The sequence below is a fragment of the Choloepus didactylus genome, chromosome 4, assembly GCF_015220235.1.
Source record: "Choloepus didactylus isolate mChoDid1 chromosome 4, mChoDid1.pri, whole genome shotgun sequence".
NCBI classification, from domain to species: domain Eukaryota; kingdom Metazoa; phylum Chordata; class Mammalia; order Pilosa; family Megalonychidae; genus Choloepus; species Choloepus didactylus.
Genome location: NC_051310.1, coordinates 153,769,485 through 153,794,810, shown reverse-complemented (window position 1 = coordinate 153,794,810; position 25,326 = coordinate 153,769,485). Strand labels below are relative to the sequence as shown.

The window sequence follows — 25,326 nt, the reverse complement described above, 5'->3', positions numbered from 1 at the left end:
GGGAACAGATATCAAAGGAAGGAAAAGCTTTTAAAACAAATTTCAAAAGAATGAGAAAGTCATGAATAAAATGTGAGTAAAAAAATAGAGAAAGTGGCTAACAAAGAAGGGAATGCAAAATTCTCAAAAGCTATATATTTGCTCACTCTAGAAAGGGAGCTCAAAGGTCTACTCTGGCTTTGAAAAGAGTAGCCTAGTGAACGAGAGAAAAACCGGCTGGCAAAGTCTGGACCCTGGCTTGAATCTCCTCCCTTTAGAACAGAAACTAGTCCTTGTTGGGGCATGCAGGGCTTGGAAGTGCAAAGATAATGCTCCACATAGACAACTTTACCATTATTACCATTTTCCTTGTCTGGCAGTCTCTTCTAATAGGCATGGCCAGCCTCTCCCTTAGGGAGAACCAAGAGAAACAAGTTGAAGGATACTCAGAGGCAGAGGAGCTTGTGAAAAACCAGTCATACTGCAAAGGTGATAGTTAGGAAAACTCAAGTATAAAAAATAAATAGGTTGATAAATTTTATAAATTGCTTTACTTATCACAGTGCAGAGCCCTTCTCATTGGGGGTAGGAGTGGCAGATACAGCCAATGCTACCACTATGTCCCTTAGAAGCCATGCCCTCTCTCTGCTATTTCCTTCTCCAACTCCCACTCTCACCTCCCTGCTCAGATCTCCCAGTCTTGCCCCAAAGGGTTTGAAAAATATTAAGTAAAACACTTTTAACTCTCCAGGGAAAAGAAGAAGGGATATAAAAATCTGAGACATTAATATATGAACCAAGCAGTTAGCTACCTGAGAAATTAATGAATAAACCAAATAAACAACTTTTGCCTTTTTATATTGGCCCTTATTTTAACTGACACTTTTCTAAATTTTAGCCTCAGGGCTTTCTGGCTGCTATTAGAATGCCATTAAAAATATTCTCCTTCTCAGACCTCTACTGTGCATAGGAGACATCCCACCTCCTCCTCCTTCTACAGGGCGAGTAGGAATCAAGTCTTAGGTATTTATGAATTCTCTGCATGTCTGTAAAAAAATGGCACTCTGTGTGTTCATTTGTTGCTCTGTATCAGTGTGTGCCTTATCCTAGGACTGGAAGGTTTGTCCTGGAAGGTTTCAAACACTGCTTTTTCCCTTAAAGCTGCGGGCTGGGAGAAATGAGAAGGGTACGTGCATATATGGTGAGGATGGAGGGGGACCACATTGAGGGAGGTGTTGTAGAGCTTTAAGGAGCTCTGAGTCACATAAACATAAGAAAGGTGTCATCACGTAGTCCCACTGAGGCACACATGCCCTGCCTATTATAGAATCCATAATAGGCAAATTTCCTGCTAGTCATTCAAACTGTGGGCTTTTCTCCCACCTTACATTTGCCACAGGAAGTCCAGGCACAAAAGCACTTGACTTCACATATTAAGTTTCACAGAATCCCATCAATATCCCTCAGTTCCATCTCCCTCTTCCCCCTGCCTGTACCTGTACTTTGAGGAAAGTTGGGTATCTCACTGTATTCAAAGGCCTGGGCCTGAGTTACTTTATCAGCCAGACCTCCTAACCCAGAGCCACAGATCACTGCCACTTGAGGTCGGTGCTTGGTGTGGGACAGAAGCCATTCTGCAGTGCTCTGATATTCTTCATATGTGAACCTAGGGAAGAAAAGGAAACTCAAGGTGAGTTGTGCTCCCACATACCAAGGGCCTCACAGAGCGATGCCTAATGACTTTCAATGAAGGGGACAGAGAAGCCGCCCAAAGAGGAGGCTCCCGCTCTCACTAGAAGCCACACTAGGCTCACCAACCCACCACTCTTTCTGAATCCTGCCCACCGAAAGTCTGATACGAATCCCCCTCCAGTCCGGAGTCTGACAAAAGTTAATGAAGTCTGTGTTTCCACTATCAGCATCAACTCCAATTACACTGGCAGGTTTAATATCTCTTATAATGGCAAAGATTTAGAAAGCATAGATCAGAGTTGACAGAGTAGAGCAGTGAAATAATCAAATCAAGTAGAATGAAGGGGCTTGGCTAGAAGGAAAGGGTAAGAGAGCACTTAAAAAAATGGATTAAGACCTCCTTTAGGACAGGGATAAACCAATACAATCCTCTTCAGTACCCTCCCCACGTCCCTGCACCCACCACTCCACCCCCCAAATACCCAAAATGTAATCAGGACTAATTACTTTGAGGGTCTCCACAGCCTGACCACTTTTGGACCCGCACCTGCAGCTCCTGCCTTGGCCGAATTCTAAGGGCTAAGTTTTTTGATTGATAAAGAAGCAATGGGAACATTCATAGGAGATTTGTGTGTCAGTCCTAGTTCCCCTGGATCCTTATTTCTGGGATTCCCAGGCCACACAGGACCCTGCCATATGAAATTGCAACAGGTAACTCAAAACCAGAGAAGCGACTGCACAAAAGAGGAGATACTGTCCTTAAAGGTAGTTGTCAAAGCCTGGAGCAGGCTGGTTGCATAAGTTTCTCAGCAGGAGTTTATTCAAAATAAGTTCTGTGGCCCGCCATTAAAAATCCGCAATTCTGGAGAGAAGTCTCAGAATCTATATTTTTATAGAAGTGCTGCTACACTTTAAACAGAATTCTGTATTCTGTTTCCAAAGCCAGGTTTAGGAACCTCTGGTCTAGAATAGAGCAGACCTCAGTCTGGATTCTAGTCTTAACTTTGTCTTTTGAAAATTCTTTCCTTGGGTATAAAGCAAGGGGATGTAACTACTCCCACCTATCTTAAAGGCTCAGTTTGAAAATCATTTTAAAACTTTCTAACAAGGTCCGAAAACCATTGGCTCTTCCATACCACACTTGAACTTTTCTCCTGCTTATACCCCTGTCAGTGGTATTCTCCATGCCCACTCCCACCTTCCCTTCTCTTTGCCCTACAGGGAGTTTAGAAGATGGGAAGACCTAAGGGCACTTGCCCAGAACACTTAAACTCAGCAAGAATCAACCTGAGTCATAAGCTATCAATGCCAGCTACACAGGAGGGTCCTGGCTGAATAGCCACACTTGCTGGGACTGCAGCAATTTATATCACTCAAAGCACAAAAAGTGTACCTGAAGATGGGAGCTTAAATTAATTAATTAGTTCATATAGTAGCCATTTATCAAACAACTTCTTTGTGCCAGGACTTGAGCGTATGAAGGGCTCCATCCCAAACAACTTGCACTTGCCACCCCTGTGCTTCTGCCCTTTTCAGTCTGCCTGGGACATGAGGTGGGTGTGAAGGCACCAAACCATGAGTCAGAAAACCTAGGTTTTAAGGCCCATTTCAATTTCTCACTTAGGTTACAGGGCCTCAGTTTTCACATTTGCAGAATAAGGTGAGTTTTGCCTTTCCGGACCACCTCACAGAGGGTTTTGGATTCAATGAGCATATTTATAATAATGCTTTATTAAATGTGAGAAAATTACAAATATTAGATATTATTATTACTTTCTGCATTTCTCTGCTTATTGAAGTCCCACCTGAGACAGCTCATACCCAAGTCACCTACGCACAATAACATATGACTTTCTTCTTACATTTTTGAAGTGTTCTCGAGCTGCTCTGGCTAGAAATGCTTTCTTCTTTCCCTAAACATGTATTACAGTGTTTAACACATTTGCTATGAACCATGTGCTATGTAATGAATTTCTGATATGAATACTTGTATTGTACTAAAAGATAATAGTGTTGATATTTATGTTGTCAATTTTTTTAAATGATTCCTTATGTCTCCCTGCTCATAATATAAGTTTCTTAAGGAGATGCATTAAGAAGTACCTTTCACATAAATTAGGCATTTAATAAATATTTGTAGATTATTGATTACTGAAATTATACATATTTGTTAAACATTAGAAAACATGGCCACAATATTTCACAGCTCCTTCCATCAAGAGGTAAAATCTATTTTCCCACATGAGGATTACAATAGGCTGCTCAAATGGCCTTGTCAGAGGGTGCAATGTTAGCCATAAGAATGGAGACAAACTGTTCCAATTTCTGTGCAGCTTGTTTCGCGGATTCCAGAACTTCATCATGAGTAGTCTTCTCTAAGCTTTCATAACTTGTAATAACCTTGTCAGTGATGAGAGAGAATCCAAAAACTCGAAGTCCACAGTGCCGTGCAACTATAACTTCTGGTACTGTACTCATGCCTGATGGGGAGAAAGAGGGAAATGAATTGTTGAGATTGGCAAATGACTCCTCCTCTTCCTTTAGCCTCCCCTCCATTCATTAACAGGTCACAATATTGAATCTCAAATTCTCTTCCCCTAAAATCCAAAGAACCAGCCGAATTATTAGGTGGCACTATCAGTGTTCTGTACTGCTTAATATATTAAGTGGGACCTCAAAGAGCCTAAATGTTTCTCATAAATATTATTAATGCAATGTTCATTCTATTCACTTGCGGTAATTTTAAATTGAGTTCCAATGACTCAGTGCCCTCTTCGAGCCAGAATGACAGAAAGTGCCATTAATGATATTTGTTAGAAACAATCATTGAGTCATGGACAGGTCAGTAGCATTGACTGCATCTTTCATGGTAAACTTTATCTGCAGCTGTTGTTAAAGCCATTGGTGTTCAGTGCGAAAGTCTGATACTATAAAAATAAATAAATAATTAAGAAACATTTTATAAATTTAAAAAATAAACCTTGCAACTTTAGTATCCCTTAGAAGTCAGCTTACTTAACTCTTCCCTTAAATAGGATCCTCTCTATCTGTAATCTCTTCCTCCTCCTTATCCCTATTTACCAGATCCCTCTGTCTTTTTTTTTTTTTTAATCATCATTTTATTGAGATATATTCACATACCACGCAGTCATACAAAACAAATTGTACTTTCGATTGTTTACAGTACCATTACATAGTTGTACATTCATCACCTAAATCAATCCCTGACACCTTCATTAGCACACACACAAAAATAACAAGAATAATAATTAGAGTGAAAAAGAGCAATTGAAGTAAAAAAGAACACTGGGTACCTTTGTCTGTTTGTTTGCTTCCCCTACTTTTCTACACATCCATCCATAAACTAGACAAAGTGGAGTTTGGTTCTTATGGCATTCCCAATCCCACTGTCACCCCTCATAAGCTACATTTTTATACAACTGTCTTCGAGATTCATGGGTTCTGGGTTGTAGTTTAATAGTTTCAGGTATCCACCACCAGCTACCCCAATTCTTTAGAACCTAAAAAAGGTTGTCTAAAGTGTGCGTAAGAGTGCCCACCAGAGTGATCTCTCAGCTCGTTTTGGAATCTCTCTGCCACTGAAGCTTATTTCATTTCCTTTCACATCCCCCCCCTTTTGGTCAAGAAGATGTTCTCCATCCCACGATGCCGGGTCTACATTCCTCCCCGGGAGTCATATTCCACGTTGCCAGGGAGATTCACTTCCCTGGGTGTCTGATCCCACGTAGGGGGGAGGGCAGTGATTTCACCTTTCAAGTTGGCTTAGCCAGAGAGAGAGGGCCACATCTGAGCAACAAAGAGGCATTCAGGAGGAGACTCTTAGGCACAAATACAGGGAGGCCTAGCCTCTCCTTTGCAGCAACCGTCTTCCCAAGGGTAAAACTTATGGTAGAGGGCTCAACCCATCAAACCACCAGTCCCCTATGTCTGTGGTCATGTTAGCAACCATGGAGGTGGGGTAGGCGAATACCCCTGCATTCTCCACAGGCTCCTCAAGGGGGCACTACATCTTTTTTTTTTTCCTTGTTTGTCTTTTTTCTCTTTTTTTTTTTTTTAACTTTCCCTTCTTTTTTAAATCAACTGTATGAAAAAAAAAGTTAAAAAGAAAACAAACATACAATAAAAGAACATTTCAAAGAGACCATAACAAGGGAGTAAGAAAAAGACAACTAACCTAAGATAACTGCTTAACTTCCAACATGTTCCTACTTTACCCCAAGAAAGTTACATAATATAGCAACATTTCAGTGAACTTGTTCCTACTACATCCATCAGAAATTAACAGACCATAGTCATTTCTGGGCATCCCCAGAACGTTAAATAGCTTATCTGTTCTTCTTGGATTATTGTTCCCCCTTCCTTAATTGCTCTCTACTGCTAGTTCCCCTACATTCTACATTATAAACCATTTGTTTTACATTTTTCAAAGTTCACATTAGTGGTAGCATATAATATTTCTCTTTTTGTGCCTGGCTTATTTCGCTCAGCATTATGTCTTCAAGGTTCATCCATGTTGTCATATGTTTCACCAGATCGTTCCTTCTTACTGCCGCGTAGTATTCCATCGTGTGTATATACCACATTTTATTTATCCACTCATCTGTTGAAGGACATTTGGGTTGTTTCCATCTCTTGGCAATTGTGAATAATGCTGCTATGAACATTGGTGTGCAGATATCTGTTCGTGTCACTGCTTTCCGATCTTCCGGGTATATACCGAGAAGTGCAATCGCTGGATCAAATGGTAGCTCTATATCTAGTTTTCTAAGGAACTGCCAGACTGACTTTCAGAGTGGCTGAACCATTATACAGTCCCACCAACAATGAATAAGAGTTCCAATTTCTCCACATCCCCTCCAGCATTTGTAGTTTCCTGTTTGTTTAATGGCAGCCATTCTAACCGGTGTTAGATGGTATCTCATTGTGGTCTTAATTTGCATCTCTCTAATAGCTAGTGAAGCTGAACATTTTTTCATGTGTTTCTTGGCCATTTGTATTTCCTCTTCAGAGAACTGTCTTTTCATATCTTTTGCCCATTTTATAATTGGGCTGTCTGTACTATTGTCATTGAGTTGTAGGATTTCTTTGTATATGCAAGATATCAGTCTTTTGTCAGATACATGGTTTCCAAAAATTTTTTCCCATTGAGTTGGCTGCCTCTTTACCTTTTTGAGAAATTCCTTTGAGGTGCAGAAACTTCTAAGCTTGAGGAGTTCCCATTTATCTATTTTCTCTTTTGTTGCTTGTGCTTTGGGTGTAAAGTCTAGGAAGTGGCCTCCTAATACAAGGTCTTGAAGAAGTTTTCCTACATTATCTTCTAGGAGTTTTATGGTACTTTCTTTTATATTGAGATCTTTGGTCCATTTTGAGTTAATTTTTGTGTAGGGGGTGAGGTAGGGGTCCTCTTTCATTCTTTTGGATATGGATATCCAACTCTCCCAGCCCCATTTGTTGAAAAGACCATTGTGGCTCAGTTCGGTGACTCTGGGGGCCTTATCAAAGATCAGTCAGCCATAGATCTGAGGGTCTATCTCTGAATTCTCAATTCGATTCCATTGATCTATATGTCTATCTTTGTGCCAGTACCATGCTGTTTTGGCAACTGTGGCTTTATAATAAGCTTCAAAGTCAGGGAGTGTAAGTCCTCCCACTTCGTTTTTCTTTTTTAGAGTGTCTTTAGCAATTCGAGGCATCTTCCCTTTCCAAATAAATTTGATAACTAGCTTTTCCAAGTCTGCAAAGTAGGTTGTTGGAATTTTGATTGGGATTGCATTGAATCTGTAGATGAGTTTGGGTAGGATTGACATCTTAATGACATTTAGCCTTCCTATCCATGAACATGGAATATTTTTCCATCTTTTAAGGTCCCCTTCTATTTCTTTTAGTAGAGTTATGTAGTTTCCTTTGTATAGGTCTTTTACATCTTTGGTTAAGTATATTCCTAGGTACTTGATTTTTTTCGTTGCTATTGAAAATGGTATCTTTTTCTTGAGTGTCTCTTCAGTTTGTTCATTTCTACCATATAGAAACATTACTGACTTATGTGCATTAATCTTGTATCCCGCTACTTTGCTAAATTTGTTTATTAGCTCTAGTAGGTGTATCGTTGATTTCTCAGGGTTTTCTAGATATAAGATCATATCATCTGCAAACAATGACAGTTTTACTTCTTCTTTTCCAATTTGGATGCCTTTTATTTCTTTGTCTTGCCGGATTGCCCTGGCTAGCAATTCCAGCACAATGTTGAATAACAGTGGTGACAGCGGGCATCCTTGTCTTGTTCCTGATCTTAGAGGGAAGGCTTTCAGTCTCTCACCATTGAGTACTATGCTGGCTGTGGGTTTTTCATATATGCTCTTTATCATGTTGAGGAAGTTTCCTTCAATTCCTACCTTTTGAAGTGTTTTTATCAAAAAGGGATGTTGGATTTTGTCAAATGCTTTTTCAGCATCTATTGAGATGATCAATTGATTTTTCCCTTTTGAGTTTTTAATGTGTTGTAATACATTGATTGTTTTTCTTATGTTGAACCATCCTTGCATGCCTGGAATGAACCCCACTTGGTCATGGTGTATGATTTTTTTAATGTGTCTTTGGATTCGATTTGCAAGTATTTTGTTGAGGATTTTTGCATCTATATTCATTAGGGAGATTGGCCGGTAGTTTTCCTTTTTTGTAGCATCTTTGCCTGGTTTTGGTATTAGATTGATGTTAGCTTCATAAAATGAGTTAGGTAGTGTTCCATTTTTTTCAATGTTTTGAAAGAGTTTGAGTAAGATTGGTGTCAGTTCTTTCTGGAAAGTTTGGTAGAATTCCCCTGTGAAGCCATCTGGCCCTGGGCATTTATTTGTGGGAAGATTTTTGATGACTGATTGGATCTCTTTGCTTGTGATGGGTTGGTTGAGGTCTTCTATTTCTTCTCTGGTCAGTCTAGGTTGTTCATATGTTTCCAGGAAATTGTCCATTTCTTCTACATTATCCAGTTTGTTGCCATACAGTTGTTCATAATATCCTCTTATAATTTTTTTAATTTCTTCAGGATCTGCAGTTATGTCACCTTTTTCATTCATTATTTTGTTTATATGGGTCTTCTCTCTTTTTGATTTTGTCAGTCTAGCTAGGGGCTTGTCAATCTTGTTGATCTTCTCAAAGAACCAACTTTTGGTGATATTTATCCTTTCTATTGTTTTTTTGTTCTCTATGTCATTTATTTCTGCTTTAATCCTTGTTATTTCTTTTCTTGTACTTGGTTTAGGATTGGTTTGCTGTTCATTTTCTAGCTTCTTCAGTTGATCCATTAGTTCTTTGATTTTGGCTCTTTCTTCCTTTTTAATATCTGCGTTTAGTGCTATAAATTTCCCCCTTAGCACTGCTTTTGCTGCATCCCATAGGTTTTGGTATGTTGTGTTCTCATTTTCATTCGTCTCTATATATTTAGCAATTTCTCTTGCTATTTCTTCTTTAATCCACTGATTGTTTAGGAGTGTGTTGTTTAACCTCCAGGTATTTGTGAATTTTCTAAGTCTCTGATGGTTATTGACTTCTAATTGTATTCCATTGTGGTCAGAGAATGTGCTTTGAATAATTTCAATCTTTTTAAATTTATTGAGCCTTGTTTTATGTCCCAGCATATGATCTATTCTGGAGAAGGTTCCGTGAGCACTAGAAAAGTATGTGTATCCTGGTGATTTGGGATGTAATGTCCTGTAGATGTCTGTTAAATCTAATTCATTTATCAGATTGTTTAGGTTTTCAATTTCCTTATTGGTCTTCTGTCTGGTTGATCTATCTATAGGAGAGAGTGATGTGTTGAAGTCTCCCACAATTATTGTGGAAACATCAATTGCTTCCTTTAGTTTTGCCAGTGTTTCTCTCATGTATTTTGTGGCACCTTGATTGGGTGCATAGACATTTACGATTGTTATTTCTTCTTGCTGAATTGCCCCTTTTATTAGTATGTAGTGGCCTTCTTTGTCTCTCAAAACATCCCTGCATTTGAAGTCTATTTTATCTGAGATTAATATTGCTACACCTGCTTTCTTTTGGCTGTAGCTTGCATGAAATATTTTTTTCCATCCTTTCACTTTCAGTTTCTTTGTGTCCCTGTGTCTAAGATGAGTCTCTTGTATGCAACATATTGATGGTTCATTTTTTTTGATCCATTCTGCGAATCTATATCTTTTAATTGGGGAGTTTAATCCATTTACATTCAACGTTAAAACCGTGAAGGCATTTCTTGAATCGGCCATCTTATCCTTTGGATTATGTTTGCCATATTTTTCCCTCTCTCTATTAATATCCTTTATTGTACCCATACTGAATCTCTTTAGTACTGAACCTTTCTCCAAGTCTCTCTGTCCTTTCTTTGTTTCTCTGTCTGTAGGGCTCCCTTTAGTATCTCCAGTAGGGCAGGTCTCTTGTTAGCAAATTCTCTCAGCATTTGTTTGTCTGTGAAAAATTTAAGCTCTCCCTCAAATTTGAAGGAGAGCTTTGCTGGATAAAGTATTCTTGGCTGGAAATTCCTCTCACTCAGAATTTTAAATATATCGTGCCACTGCCTTCTCGCCTCCATGGTGGCTGCTGAGTAGTCACTACTTAGTCATATGCTGTTTCCTTTGTATGTGGTGAATTACTTTTCTCTTGCTGCTTTCAGAACTTGCTCCTTCTCTTCTATGTTTGACAGTGTGATCAGTATATGTCTTGGAGTGGGTTTTTTTGGATTTATTCTATTTGGAGTTCGCTGAGCATTTATGATTTGTGTATTTATGTTGTTTAGAAGATTTGGGAAGTTTTCCCCAACAATTTCTTTGAATACTCTTCCTAGACCTTTACCCTTTTCTTCCCCTTCTGGGACACCAATGAGTCTTATATTCGGACGTTTCATATTATCTATCATATCCCTGAGGTCCATTTCGAGTTTTTCAATTTTTTTCCCCATTCTTTCTTTTATGCTTTCATTTTCCATTCTGTCATCTTCCAGGTCACTGATTCGTTGTTCAACTTCCTCTAGTCTTGTACTATGAGTGTCCAGAATCTTTTTAATTTGGTCAACAGTTTCTTTAATTTCCATAAGATCATCCATTTTTTTATTTAGTCTTGCAATGTCTTCTTTATGCTCTTCTAGGGTCTTCTTGATTTCCTTCATATCCCGTACTATGGTCTCATTGTTCATCTTTAGTTCTTTGAGTAGCTGCTCTAGGTGCTGTGTCTCTTCTGGTCTTTTGATTTGGGTGCTTGGGCTTGGGTTATCCATATCGTCTGTTTTTTCATATGCTTTATAATTTTCTGTTGTTTTTGGCCTCGTGGCATTTGCTGAACTTGATAGGGTTCTTTTAGGGTTTGTAGACCAGTTGAAGTCCTTATCTCTAATTTATCAGATCTACAGCTTCGTGGAGTACACTTTCTCTAACTAACCAGCAGGTGGCGTCCACGAGCCACCTGTTCTCCACAAGCAAGATCTCCCCTGCTTAGCCTTTTTGGTGAGTGGGGGAGTGAGTCTTGTGGGGCCCAATTGGTGTACCAAGCTTGCGTGTGTAGTTGGTGTTGCCTGCCCTGTATGTGGGGCGTGTTTCTGGGCAGTCGGGGAGGGGGGGTGGCCCTAACAATCAAATCTCCCTGATGACCCTAGAGTTTTAAAGCTGCTGCAATAGTCTAATCCTTCAGTTCAGTCCTGTCACAGTTTGTCTCTGCCACTGACCCACAAGTCTTTGGTATTGGCGTATGGCTCCTGAGACTTGCAAGTGGGCCCCTCTTCCAGGCTGTGCACCCCGGGTCCTCTGTTGAGGGATGACTGTGCTATGTCACAGGTGAGTGCCATCCCCCCAGGGCAGTTCTGGGCTGCTGGGCTGTGTTGGGAGGCTCCCAGTCTGCTCAAATGATGGCTGAATGGGGCTCTGTTAATTCACACTGCTCCCCCTTCCCAGCTCTGGGACATTCAGCTGAGGTTGCAGGAAAGGCTAATGTCCACACCCAGTATTGTGGTGTGTGCCTGTTATTTGAAGCACTTCCATCACACTGGGTTGTCTGGGGCAGCTCTGGGCTATGGGGCTGGCGATGGGCAGGAGTGTTTCCTGTCCACCAGGATGGTGGCTGTGAGCGGACACCCCCCTTTTCTTGGGAAGTTGTGTTGTTTAATGAATTTTCTCAGCCACTGGATTATTGCCTTTTGTCTCAGAGCTCTCTTAGTTCTGCTCTTGACTTGACGTGCCCAAATTTGAATTCTTTGAAGCTGTCTGTATTGAGCTTCTTAGAGTAATTGTTTTAGAAAAAGCAAAAAGGATTTAAAAAAAAAAAAACAAAAAACGGCCCTCCTCAGAGATCTAATGGGTTATTGAAATGCTAATAGACAAAGCAACCAGGGCCATTAAGGAAAGGTGCACAGGGCAGAGAGATCAGCTTTGCTTCGGGATTTGCATATGCGCCTCAAGGCCTGATCTCCGCCCTTCCCCTTTCTGTGTTCACCAGAACTCCAAAAATCCTCTGCTTTTATTTTGGAGTTTTTCGTGTTGTTTTTTTTCTATGCCTGTCTCCTCTCTGCTGGGCTGGCTGCTCTCAGAGTCTCTGGTGTCTGGTCTCAGTCTATCTATGGTTGGAGTTTGAATCAGTAGAATGAGTTTCCGATAAGAGCAGCCACTGCAATTCTCCCTTCTCCTTCCCGGAGCTGACAGCCCCTCCTCCCCCGGGACTGAGCCTGGCAGGGAGGGGCGCGGGTCCCCTGGCCGCAAAAACTTACAGATTTCGCTGATCTCAGCAGTTCCATGTTTTCATGAGTGTTGTATGAAGTATGCCCAAAGACAGATTGCTCTGTGGTGTCCAGTCCACGCAGCTCCTGGCTTTTTACCTACTTTCCTGGAGGAGTAACTAAAACATACAGCTCACCAGTCTGCCATCTTGCCCCGCCTCTCCCCCTCTGTCTTTAAGACTCCAACCAAGTTCCCTTTCTTACCTACAGCGTCAGCCCCCAGGTTCAGCAGCAGATGAGACTCTGCAATGGTTCCAAAGTCAGGGCCTCCCACCATCACATACGTGCCTTCCTGTAGCTCTCGCTGCTCCCCCATTTGTTTCCAGGCACAGTGAGCCTTCTGCCTCAGATTGCAGTCATAAGCATCAGACACGGCAGGAAAACGAGGGCCAAACCTAGGGCACAGGTTGAAGGATCACTTCAGATTAATTGCATAGAGTTCTTTCCTGCCTCCTAAATAAATCCTTAAGCTCCACCCATCTATAAGCAAAGGGCAAGATACTGACCTTTCATCACTGGGGCCTCTGAGAGGGTTCTGGCCAGAGAAACCAAACATGTTGATATGATCACGGATCAGCATGATATCTCCAACCTCAAACTTGGGGTTAAGCCCTCCAGCTGCATTGGTGACCACTAGGGTGTCCACACCCATAAGCCGGAAAACCCTCACTGGGAACGTTACCTTAAAAGCAAAAGACCAGAAAGTTTCTTAACAATCTCACCACCCACCCACACAAATATGCAGTGATAGCTCACCATGTGGGCACACATCATGAACAAAGAGGAAGCAGGGAAATGAACAGCTATCCAGCCCAGGTAGCTAGGTAAAAAAATAAGATAGGCAGTCCTCTGGTCTTCCTGATTTACCTTCCAGAGCGGGTAGCCTTCATAAAAGTGGAATCTGCCCTGCATCACCACACAGGCTCGGCCATTCAGGAACCCAAACACCAGTCGTCCAGCGTGACCTGGTACTGTACACAAAAAAGAAAGGAAATGAATGGGATGATGCTTTCATCAACATATCCATTGAGTATCACCATGGCCATTCACTATGTTCAATACATGAATATATAATTAAGCAAAAAAACCACATAATTACCTCTGCCTTCAGAAAGATCAAGTCAGCTGAAGGAGATAGATATTATCATAATCACACAAGTATGTAAGTACAACATGAGATTAGAGCTATGGGGGGATAAGGATGTTCAATGGGGGAACATATATGAAAGGAAGAAAAACTTTTAAAACAAATTTCAAAAGAATGAGAAAGTCATGAATAAAACGTGAGTAAAAAATAGAGTAAGTGGCTAACAAAGAAGGGAATGCAATAATTATCGACTGGCAAAATTCTCAAAAGCTACATATTTCCTCACTCTAGAAATGGAGTTCAAAGGTCTACTCTGGCTTCCAAAAGACTAGACTAGTGAACGAGAGAAAAAGCAACTGGCTAAGTCCGGACCCTGGCTTGAATCTCCTCCCTTTAGAACAGAAAATAGTCCTTGTTGGGGCATGCAGGGCTTGGAAGTGCAAAGATAATGCTCCACATAGACATCTTCACCATTATTACCATTTTCCTTGTCTGTCAGTCTCCTCCAATAGACTTGGCCAGCCTCTCCCTTAGGGAGAGCCAAGAGAAACAAGTTGAAGGATACTCAGAGACAGAGGAGCTCATAAAAAACCAGTCATACAACAAAGGCAATATAGTTAGGAAAACCCAAGTAGAGTATAAAAAATAAATAGGTTGATAAATTTTATAAATTCCTTTACTTATCACAGTGAGAGAACTTCTCATTGGGGGTAGGAGTGGCAGATAGAGCCAACGCTGCCACTATGTCCCTAGAAGCCATGTCCTCTCTCTTCTATTTCCTTCTCCAACTCCCATTCTCACCTCCCTAGTCAGCTCTTACAGTCTTGCCCCAGAAGGTTTGAAAAATATTAAGTAAAATTCTTTGAACTCTCCAGGGAAAAGAGGAGGGGATATAAAAATCTGAGAAATTAATACATAAACCAAGAAGTTATCTACCTGAGAAATTAATGAGCAAACCAAATAAACTACCTTTGCGTTTTTATACTGGCCCTTATTTTAACTGACACTTTTGTAAATTTTAGCCTCAGGGCTTTCTGGGTGCTATTAGAATGCTAAGTGTTTAAAAACATTCTCCTTCTCAGACCTCTACTGTGCATAGGAGACATCCCACCTCCTCCTCCTTCTACAGGGTCAATCGGAATCAAGTCTTAGGTATTTATGTATTCTCTGCATGTCTGTAAAAAGATAGCACTCTGTGTGTTCATTTGTTGCTCTGTATCAGTTTGTGCCTTATCCTAGGACTGGAGCTACAGCTGGAGAAATGGGGAATGGCAGGAAGACATAGGACAGGGGAGGCTTGACTTTGTCCTGGAAGGTTTCAAACACTGCTTTTTCCCTTTAAGGTGCAGGCTGGGAGAAATGAGAGGGGTGTGTGCATATATGGTGAGGATGGAGGGGGACCACATTGAGGGAAGTGTTGTAGAGCTTTAAGGAGCTCTGAGTCACATAAACATAAGAAAGATGTCATCACGTAGTCCCACTGAGGCACACATGCCCTGTCTATTATAGAATCCATAATAGGCAAATTTCCTGCTAGTCATTCTGACTGTGGGCTTTTTTTCCCATCTTACAACATTTGCCACAGGAAGTCCAGGCACGAAAGCACTTGCCTTCACATATTAAGTTTCACAGAATCCCATCAATACCCTTCAGTTCCATCTCCCTCTTCCCCCTGCCTGTACCTGTGCTTTGAGGAAAGTTGGGTATCTCACTGTATTCAAAGGCCTGGGCCTGAGTTACTTTATCAGCCAGACCTCCTAGACCAGAGCCACAGATCACTGCCACTTGAGGTCGGTGCTCGGTGTGGGACAGAAGCCATTCTGCAGTGCTCTGATAATCTTCATATGTGAACCTAGGGAAGAAAAGAAAAATCAAGGTGAGTTGTGCTCCCACATACCAAGGGCATCACAGAGCAATGCCTAATGACTTTCAATGAAGGGGACAGAGAAGCTGCGGAAAGAGGAGGCTCCCTCTCTCACTAGAAGACACACTAGGCTCACCCACTCACCACTCTTTCTGAATTCTGCCCACAGTGAAGCGTGGCAGGGATGGGCTGTGAGAACACCTCAATATCTTGCGTGGAAGATGGCCTTTCACACAACCACTGCTAACTGTCTCAGAGGAAGGGAGAGGTTAGCCAAAAGGGGAAAATAACCACGCTCCTTGTAGCCATCTTCCCAGCAGGCTGGGAACACTCATCCCCTGCTCAGGCACCACAGCCCAGAGCCACACCAAAAAATCCAGTATGACAGGAACCGTTTCCAGCAACACACACCACACCACAGTATTGGGCATGGCAATAGACTTTCATGCACCCACAGCTAATTGTCCTGGAGCTGGGAAGGCGGAGCTGTGTGAAAAGGGGGAAATTAACACTCCCCATTCAGCTATCCTTACAGCAGGCTGGGAATAGCCCTACAGGCCCGGCGACCCAGAACTTCCCTTGAAGGACAGTGCGCACTTGTGACATAGCACAACCTTCCCTCAGCAGAGGCTCTAGAAGGGAACAGCTTGGAAAAGGGACCCACTTGGAAATCCCAGGGTCCGTACGCCAATTCTAAGGAGTTGTGGGTCAGCGGTGGAGACAATCTGTGGCAAGACTGAAATGAAGGCTTAGGCTCTTGCAACAGCCTTAAATCTCCAGGATCACCTAGGAGGTTTGATTATTAAAGCTGCCCTCCCTCCCTAACCACTCAGACACACGCCCCATATTCAGGGCAGACAGCACCAACAACAAACCGAAACTCAGTGCACAAATTGGACCCCACAGGAATCAGACCCCCACAAACCACAAAGACAAAGTTAGGGAGAACTGACTTGAGGGGAATAGGTGACTCGCGGATGCCATCTGCTGGTTAGTTAGAGAAAGTGTAAGCCATCAAGTTGTAGATCTGACAAAACAGAGATTAGCCTTTGAATAATTCTATATATCCTAAAACAACCCTATCAAGTAAAGCAAATGCCAAGAGGCCAAAAACAACAGAAAATTTTAAAGCATATGAAAAAACCAGATGATATGGATGCCCCAAGCCCAAAGAAGCAAATCAAAAGATCAGAGAAGACACAGTACTTAGAGCAATTAATCAAAGAACTAAAGACAAACAACAAGAACATGGCACAGGATATAAAGGACATGAAGAAGAGCATGGCACAAGATACAAAGGACATCAAGAAGACCCTAGAAAAGCATAAAGAAGAAATTGCAAGAGTAAATAAAAAAATAAATGATCTTATGGAAAAACAGGAACTGTTAACCAAATTAAAAAAATTCTGGATACTCATAGTAGAAGACTAGTGGAAGGTGAACAGTGGATCAGTGACCTCGAGGACCACAGAACGGAAAATGAAAGAACAAAAAAAAGAATGGGGAAAAAAATTTAAAAAAATGAAATGGACCTCAGGGATATGATCAAGATTAAAAAAAACATCCAAATATAAGACTCATTGGGGTCCCAGAAGGGGAAGAGAAGGGTGAAGGTCTAGAAAGAGTATTCAAAGAAATTGTTGGGAAAACTTCCCAAACTATCTACACAATATAAATACACAATGCATAAATTCCCAATGAACTCTGAATAGAATAAATCCAAAGAAACACACTCCCAGACATATTCTGATCAGACTGTCAAATACTGAAGAGAAGGAGCAAGTTCTGAAAGCAGCAAGAGAAAAGCAACTCACCACATACAAAGGAAACAACATAAGACTAAGTAGTGACTACTCAGCAGCCAACATGGAGGCGAGAAGGCAGTGACATGACCTATTTAAAATTCTGAAAGAGAAAAATTTCCAACCAAGAATATTTTATCCAGCAAACTCTCCTTAAAATTTGAGGGAGAGCTTAAATTTTTCACAGACAAACAAATGCTGAGAGATTTTGCTAATAAAAGACCTGCCCTACTTGAGATACTAAAGGGAGCCCTATGGACAGAGAAACAAAGAAAGGAGAGAGAGATATAGAGAAACATTCAGTACTAAAGAGATTCACTGTGGGTTCATTAAAGGACAATAAGAGAGTGAGGGAAAAAATATATCTGACAAACATAAACCAAAGGATAGGATGACTTATTTAATAAATGCCTTCACAGTAATAACATTAGATGTAAACGTATTAAACTCCCCAATCAAAAGATATAGATTAGCAGAATCGACCAAAAAATATGAACTATCAATATGTTGCATACAAGAGACTCATCATAGACACAGGGACACAAAGAAATTGAAAGTGAATGATGGAAAAAATATTTCATGAAAGCTACAACCAAAAGAAAGCAGGAGTAGCAATATTAATCACAGATAAAATACACTTTAAATGCAAGGATGCTATGAGAGTCAAAGAAGATCACTACATACTGATAAGAGGGGCAATTCAACAAGAAGAAATAATCAAAACTGTTTATGCACACAACCATGGGGCCACAAAATACATGAGACAAACACTGGCAAAACTAAAGGGAGCAATGGATGGTTCCATAATAATTATGGGAGACTTCAACATATCACTCTCTCCTATAGATAGATCAAACAGACAGAAGACCAATAAGGAAATTCATAACCTAAACAATCTGATAAATGTATTGGATTTAACAGACATATATAAAACATTACATCCCAACTCACGAGGACACACATTCTTCTCTAGTGATCATGGAACTTTCTCAAGAATAGACCATATTCTGGGACATAAAACAAGCCTCAATAAATTAAAAAAAAAAAACTGAAATTATTCAAAGCATATTCTCTGACCACAATGGAATACAATCACAAGTCAATAACTGTCAGAGACTTAGAAAATTCACAAACACCTGGAGGTTAAAAAATGAGAAGAGATGAAAACGTTCCCGGATAATCAAAAGGTGAGGGACTTCATCACCACTAGATGAGTCCTATAAGAAATGCTAAAGGAAATTGTGCAGGCTGAAAGGAAGGGACATTAAACAATTGACTGAAACTACATGAAGAAATAAAGATATCCAGTAAAGATCACCTGGTAAATATAAATACCAATACTACTGTATTTTTCATTTGTAACTCCACTATTTACTTCCTACAGGATCTAAATACATAAAGTGTAATTATAAATCAGTGGTTTTGGACTCAATGTAAACTATGTAATTTTTCACAGGAACTGCATAAAGGTGTGGAATGGAGGAGTATAGGAACATAGTTTATGTGTCCTATTGAAGTTAAGTTGGTATCAAAGAAAACAAGATTGTTATAGATTTAGGATGTTAAATTTAAGCCCCACAGTAAACACAAAGAAAGTATCAGAGAATATGATCATATAGGTGAAAAGTAGAGTATGGGTTATGAAAAGAGGGGGGGGGGGCAATGGGGAGTTAATAAGAAATGAGTGTAGGGTTTCTGTTTGGGGTGAGGGGAAATTTCTAGTAATGGATGGTGGGAAGTTGATGGCATTGCAACACTGTGAATGTGATTAATCCCAACAATTGGGATGCTTGGGAGGGGTTGGAATAGGAAGATTTATGCTGTATATATGTTTCCACAATTGAAAAAAAAGACACTCTAAATAGATAATGACAATTAAATGCCATAGATGATCCTGGATGAGATCTAAGAATAGAGGGAAAAAGGCTCAAAAGGACACACTTGGGACATAAGAAAAAAATAAAATACAGAATGTAAGCTTTATATCAATGTTAAATTTCCTGAATTTCATAACTACATTTAATATGATTACATAAATGAATATTCTTGTTCACAGGAAATGTATATGTGAATTATATTATTTGTTCAAGGATGTGTGCAACTTGCTCCCACATGTTCAGAAGACAGAGCAATAGATCATGGATAATAGACAGGAAGGGAAAGAAAGAAATAGTAAAGTGAAAAAATATTAAAGTTGGTAGATCTGGGTTTGGATGGAGGAGGGTTGGGTTAGGCTGGAGTTCTGTATATGGGGTTTGTATTATTTTTGCAACTGTCCTATAAATTTGAATTCATTTCAAAATAAAAAGTAAAAAAAAAAAAGTTAACAAAGTCTATGTTTCCAGTAGCAGCCTCAACTCCAGTGTTGCTACCACTGGCAGGTTTAATATCTCTCATAATGGCAAAGATTTAGAAAGCATAGATCAGAGTTGACAGAGTAGAGCAATGGAATAATCAAATCAAGTAGAATGAAGGTGATGGCTAGAAGGAAAGGGTAAGACAGCACTAAAAAAAATGGTTAAGACCTACTTTAGGGCAGAAAAAACCAATACAAGTCTTTTCAGTACCCTCCCCACCTCCCACCACCACACCAATCCACCACCCCCGAATACCCAAAATGTAATCAAGACTAATTACCTTCAGCACCTCCACAACGTGATCACTTTTGGACCCTCACCTAGCAGCTCCTCCCTCAGCCTATCTAAGGGCTAAGTTTTTTGATTGACAAAAAAACAAAGGGAACATTCATAGGAGATTTATGTGTCAATCCTAGTGCCCCTGGATCCTTATTTCTGGAATTCCCAGGCCACAAAGGACCCTGCCATATGAAATTGCAAGGGGTAACTCAAAACCAGAGAAGAGACTACACAAAAGAGAAGATACTATCCTTAAGGGTAGTTGTCAGAGGCTGGAGAAGGCTGCTTGCATAAGTTACTCAGCAGGAGTTTATACAAAATAAGTTCTGTGGCCCACCCCTAAAAATTCCCAATTCTGGAAAGAGGTCTCAGAATCTATATTTTATAGAAATGCTGCTACACTTGAAACAGAATTCTGTATTCTGTTTCCAAAGCCAGGTTTAGGAACTTCTGGTCTAGAGTTGAGAAGACTGCAATCTGGATTCTACTCTTAATTTTGTCTTTCAAAAATTCTTTCCTTGGGTATAAAGCAAGGAAATGTAACTATTCCCACCTATCTTAAAGGCTCAGTTTGAAAATGATTTTAAAACTTTCTAACAAGTTCCAAAAACCATTGCCTATTCCATACCTCACTTGAACTTTTCTCCTGCTTCTATCCCTGTCAGTGGTATTGTTCATGCCCACTCCCACCTTCCCTTCTCTTTGCCTACAGGGAGTTTAGAAGATGGGGAGACCTAAGGGCACTTGCCCAGAATGCCTACACTCAGCAAGAATAAACCTCAGGAAAGTAGCTGGGTAAAGGGCAGGTGAGAGGGCAATAGGGCTGGCCGGTAAAGGATAACTGAGAAGAGAAGCAATGAAGAGGCAAGGTAGGGCCAACAGAGAGAACTTCATCAAATAGCATCCCCAAGAGGTGCAAAGGAAATGAAAATGTTGGAAGCCAGTGGCCACTTGGTATATTTAGCCACAACTCAAAGGAGTTTCTCATCAGCCATCAGTTCCCCCAAAACACTCTGCATCCCTGGGCATCCAAAAGCCACAGTGATTCTAACTGCTGGAGACTTGGACTGAGTATTTGAGGACCAGAGCAGAGAGAAGGGTTTTCAAATGTGTGGATCTAGGCACCAAATGCTGCAGCTTTGCCTAGACTCTAGAATGCAAACCTGTGAAGGGCACACAGGGAGGCAACATTTTTTTCCTTGAGTTTAGGGTTGGGGGATATGCCTCCCTCCCAACAAACGCAAAAGACACACATAGGGGTTCATTTTACCCCTAGATTCCCCTTCCTGCTCAGGTGGCGTCACCCCTCCCTGCTCCATTTTCGCGCGCGCCCCAGACTGCGCTTACTTGGCCCGCTGCTCTGTCGCCTTACCCCAGGCACTGTGCTCCCTGCCGGGCCTCTCGAGCCAGCGTGCTCGTTCCCTCTCCTACCCCCTTGGAACTCGGAGTGCTGGATTCCCAGGTCTAGGTGGCACACCCGTTTCCCCTCCCCAGGAGCCTCTAAGGCCCGACGGGCTTGTTGCCCTTCTCACTCTTTCTCCATGGTCCCACCTGCGCCTTCTCGGTGAGCCGGCAGTAGTACACTCCGCTGCGTCGCTCTCGCTGGTTGTGGCTGGCACTGAGTGCACTGTTCCCTAGGGCGCTGGTTTATATCCTCAAGCCAGGGAATCCCCAGCCAATGACAGCCGAGCACGCAGCCTGCCCCATCTCCTTGGTGACACACCCTGATCCAATCCTGCAAGGCTGGGCTGCAAAACTAATGAGCTCCTCCTCCCGGTCGTAGACCCTTTCCCTCCCGGGGCACCCAGCCTGTAGGCACCACACTTAAAAGCTTTCCGCAGGGAGGGCTATGAATGAGGGGGCTGGAAGCCAGGAGAAGAGCCCCTGGAGGAGACAGATCCCTGCCTACTGTCTACGTGCAACTCCATTCCGGCTTATTACTGCAGCAAACCGTGAGAGATATCAAAAGAGAAAACTGCAAACTTTAGATGACACAATTCCAGAAAAAAATAAGTGGACAAGGGAGGCAGGAAGCAGTGGCAATAGTGCTGACCTGGAGGCTACAGGGTTTGGGAAAATACGGAGTTGAAATCCAGACTCAGAAGGGGAGAAGAAAAAGTTCTAGGGGCCAGAATTCCTGAGTTGTGGACATAGATGAAGCCGGTGCGGGTGGGAGGTGTCTCAGGTAATCCCTTGATTTAGTCAATGCTGGATCCAAGCAACACAGATAACTAGAGAACTCCTCCAAAGGTGAAAATTCCTGTAACAGAACACCACCATTTAATGACTTTCTAAGACTTCAGCTGTTTCTTCTCCCCACTTTTACAAGCTCAATCAACCTAACTTCAAACCACAAATGAATGACCCTGTTGCCTACTGAAATCCTCTTCCTTTTCCCTCTCATGAATTCTAGTTTTCCCTGTTTACCATTTAGTTGTCTGCTTTCCTACCCCATTTCTGTCTCATTCATTTAACAAATATTGATTGAGCACCAGCTATGTTCCAGAACTGTTCTGGAACTAGGAACAAAAGCATAAAGACAGACAGAGACCCTGGGATGATGGGGTGGGGACTGAAGGTGGGGGTGGGGCTGGGGTGCAGTGGCAACAGTTTGTATGAAGAACTGAGTCTAGTGCCCAATAATCACTATTTTTAATGTTATTATTACTTCCATTGTTATTATTACTATCCTTATTAATCCAGTAATTTTAGCAGAGGCAGCAATAGAAGGAACTAAGAATAAAGTTTTATCTTTGTAGTGAGACTGTGAAGCTTTGAAGCACTGAAAACATGATCTTAAATGATGGATAAGGTAAGACATAAGTGAAAATTTGCCCAAGGAACTGTCTATCAATAGGTGACTGCCGAAGGTTTTTAAAATACCTGAAATCCAACCCAGTTTTACCCAAAAGACAGGACTGGAATGTGATTATATCTCAGAAAGTTCAAACCTAATCAATTTCTTTTAACACATTCTGTCTAAAGCAAGAATATGCAAAGCAAAAGATGAGGATCTGGACTATATCTACAAAAGAGAAACTGGGGGCAGGCAAGGCTCAGCTTTAAGTAGTGTTTCTCCAGCATCATGTGGAGGAAGAGTATGACAGATATAAACATTTCAGTCACCAAAGAAATGTAGTTTTATGTGACAGGCAAGGAACGTTTACCAGGCCATACCTTGACTAGGTGACATAATCTTCAGAACTATTCAATATACTGTATTCTGAATTCAAATTCACATCCAACCTTCTAATGTCTTTAATCTCTTCTAAACCTCTCATCTCTTTGACTCTGTATTCACCAATAGCCCTGAGACAAGACAGCCCTATGAGGCCCAGCAGGCCTCCTCAGACCACATCAGTAGCTTGTAGTCTATCAAACAAGAGTGCCCAGGCTCCAATTTACATCAAACCTTCTCTCAGATCTCCATCCTATCCCTATCCTCTTTGTTTGTTTGCATCTATTACTGCTTTCTGCAGTTGCTTTTGATTCTCTAACAGCCACAGATTCAGCCATTGCACATCTGCATGTATCCACTGGACTGTGAACACTGGTATACAGCAGATATCAATAGCCAGATATATGAAATATCCATTATCTCTCTTTAGGCCCTCTTAAGCAAATCCTAATACCCTATTCATTTATCATCCCTTTGATCTGTTTTCAACCCCCCACTCCATAGGTTTCCAGTTTCTTAGTTCACAGTGTCCTTGGTAGCTCTGCGATTTTTTCACATAATTTTTTTTCAAGAACAGCGAAAAAAGGTTACTAATGAGATTATGTGCCTGTTGAGCACTGCACAACCCTCATTACCTGTGGTGTGCTGATTTTCACACTTAAAAGATCCTACCTTCTATCACAGAGACCTCTTGAAACCCAGCTTTGTAAAGATACATTGTCAACAAGAGGAATGGAGCACAATCTAATGTTCAAATAGTGAACTATCTTGAGGTAGTAGTTCCCATGGTGTACAAGACAAGTCAACTATTGCTGTGGTGCCCTTTTAATTTGAAATGTCCCATGGTGCCCCTGTGAGGTCTTACCTTGTTGCAGAGTTTGTGAACCATGGCCCCAGGTCTTCCATGACACCACCTTCCTGTATCTCTGTAGTATAAATGAGGGAGCTCTGCGATCAAATTAAGTGTGTAAACTCCTGCTACACATCTTGCCAGCTGTGTGATCCTAGAAGTAGTATATTTCTCACTATGCCTCAGTGTGCCAGTTTGAATGCATTATGTCCCCCAAAACGCCATTATATTTGATGTAATCTTGTGTGGGCAGATATATCAGTGTTGATTAGATTGTAAATCTTTGAGTGTTTCCATGGAGATGCACCCCACCCAACTGTGGGTGATGACTCTGATTGGATAGTATCCGTGGAGGTGTGGCTCCACCTATTCAGCAAGGGCCTTGATGAGTTTACTGGAGCACTATATAAGCTCAGACAGAAGTAGTGAGCTCTCTACAACCAAGAGGGACACTCTGAAGAATGCCAAAGAGCTGAGAGAGACGAGCTGCAGTTTGAAGACGGCCATTGAAAGCGGACTCTTGCTCTGGAGAAGCTGAGAGAGGACAAATGCCCCAAGAGCAACTGAGAGTGACATTTTGAAGAGGAGCTGAGGCCTAGAGAGGAATGTCCTGGGAGAAAGCCATTTTGAAACCAGAACTTGGAGCAGATGCCAGCCACGTGACTTACCAGCTAACAGAGGTTTTCCAGACACCCTTGGCCATCTTCCAGTGAAGGTACCAGATTGCTGATGCATTACTTTGGACATTTTATGGCCTTAAGACTGTAACTGTGTATCCAAATAACCCCCCTTAATAAAAGCCAGTCCATTTCTGGGGTTTTGCATGCTGGCAGCATTAGCAAACAAGAACACTCAGTTTATTCATATGTAAAATGGTGGTAATAATAGCATCTAAATTATATAAAATATCTAAGTGTTTAAATAAATGCCTGACATTGTAGTAAGCACACAGTAAATAATGGTTATTGTTGTTATTCCCAATTGTCTTTTTTCCGTTTTGATCTTTTTTCCACCCACCTAATCAGGAATTAGATACAAAGAAAAGCTGGATGTGCATCCAGCCCAACAGCACTGACTCTAATCCTTCATTGTTCAAAAGCCACTTGCCACATGTGGCCATTTAAATTTAAATTAATTAAAATTAAATAAAATAAAAATTCATTTCCTCAGTCACACCAGCCTCATTTCAAGTGCTAAATAGATACAACTGGCTAGTAGCTACCATACTGCATAGAACAGAAATATTTCCATCATTGCAAAAAGTTCTATTCCCCAGCATAGCTCTAATATTTTCTCTTTGGTGCTATACTTCTCTGCACATAAAAGAAGCTGGCACTCTGTTTTATTCTTTACCCTAGGGTAAGTTCATCCCAATAGCCAGGAACCAATCTCTGAGTTCTCATTACTACCTTCTGATTCATTCTCCTCTCTTCTGAGGGACTCCCTTGTCCAGGCCCACACTCAGTAACAAACCCA

General features: G+C 41.3%; 1 pseudogene; it reads right to left on the bottom strand.

The window, feature by feature from the left end:
* Positions 1 to 21,430, bottom strand: part of LOC119532233 — a 70,023-nt pseudogene extending 48,593 nt beyond the window's left edge.
* Between the last annotated feature and the right edge of the window lie 3,896 nt (positions 21,431 to 25,326).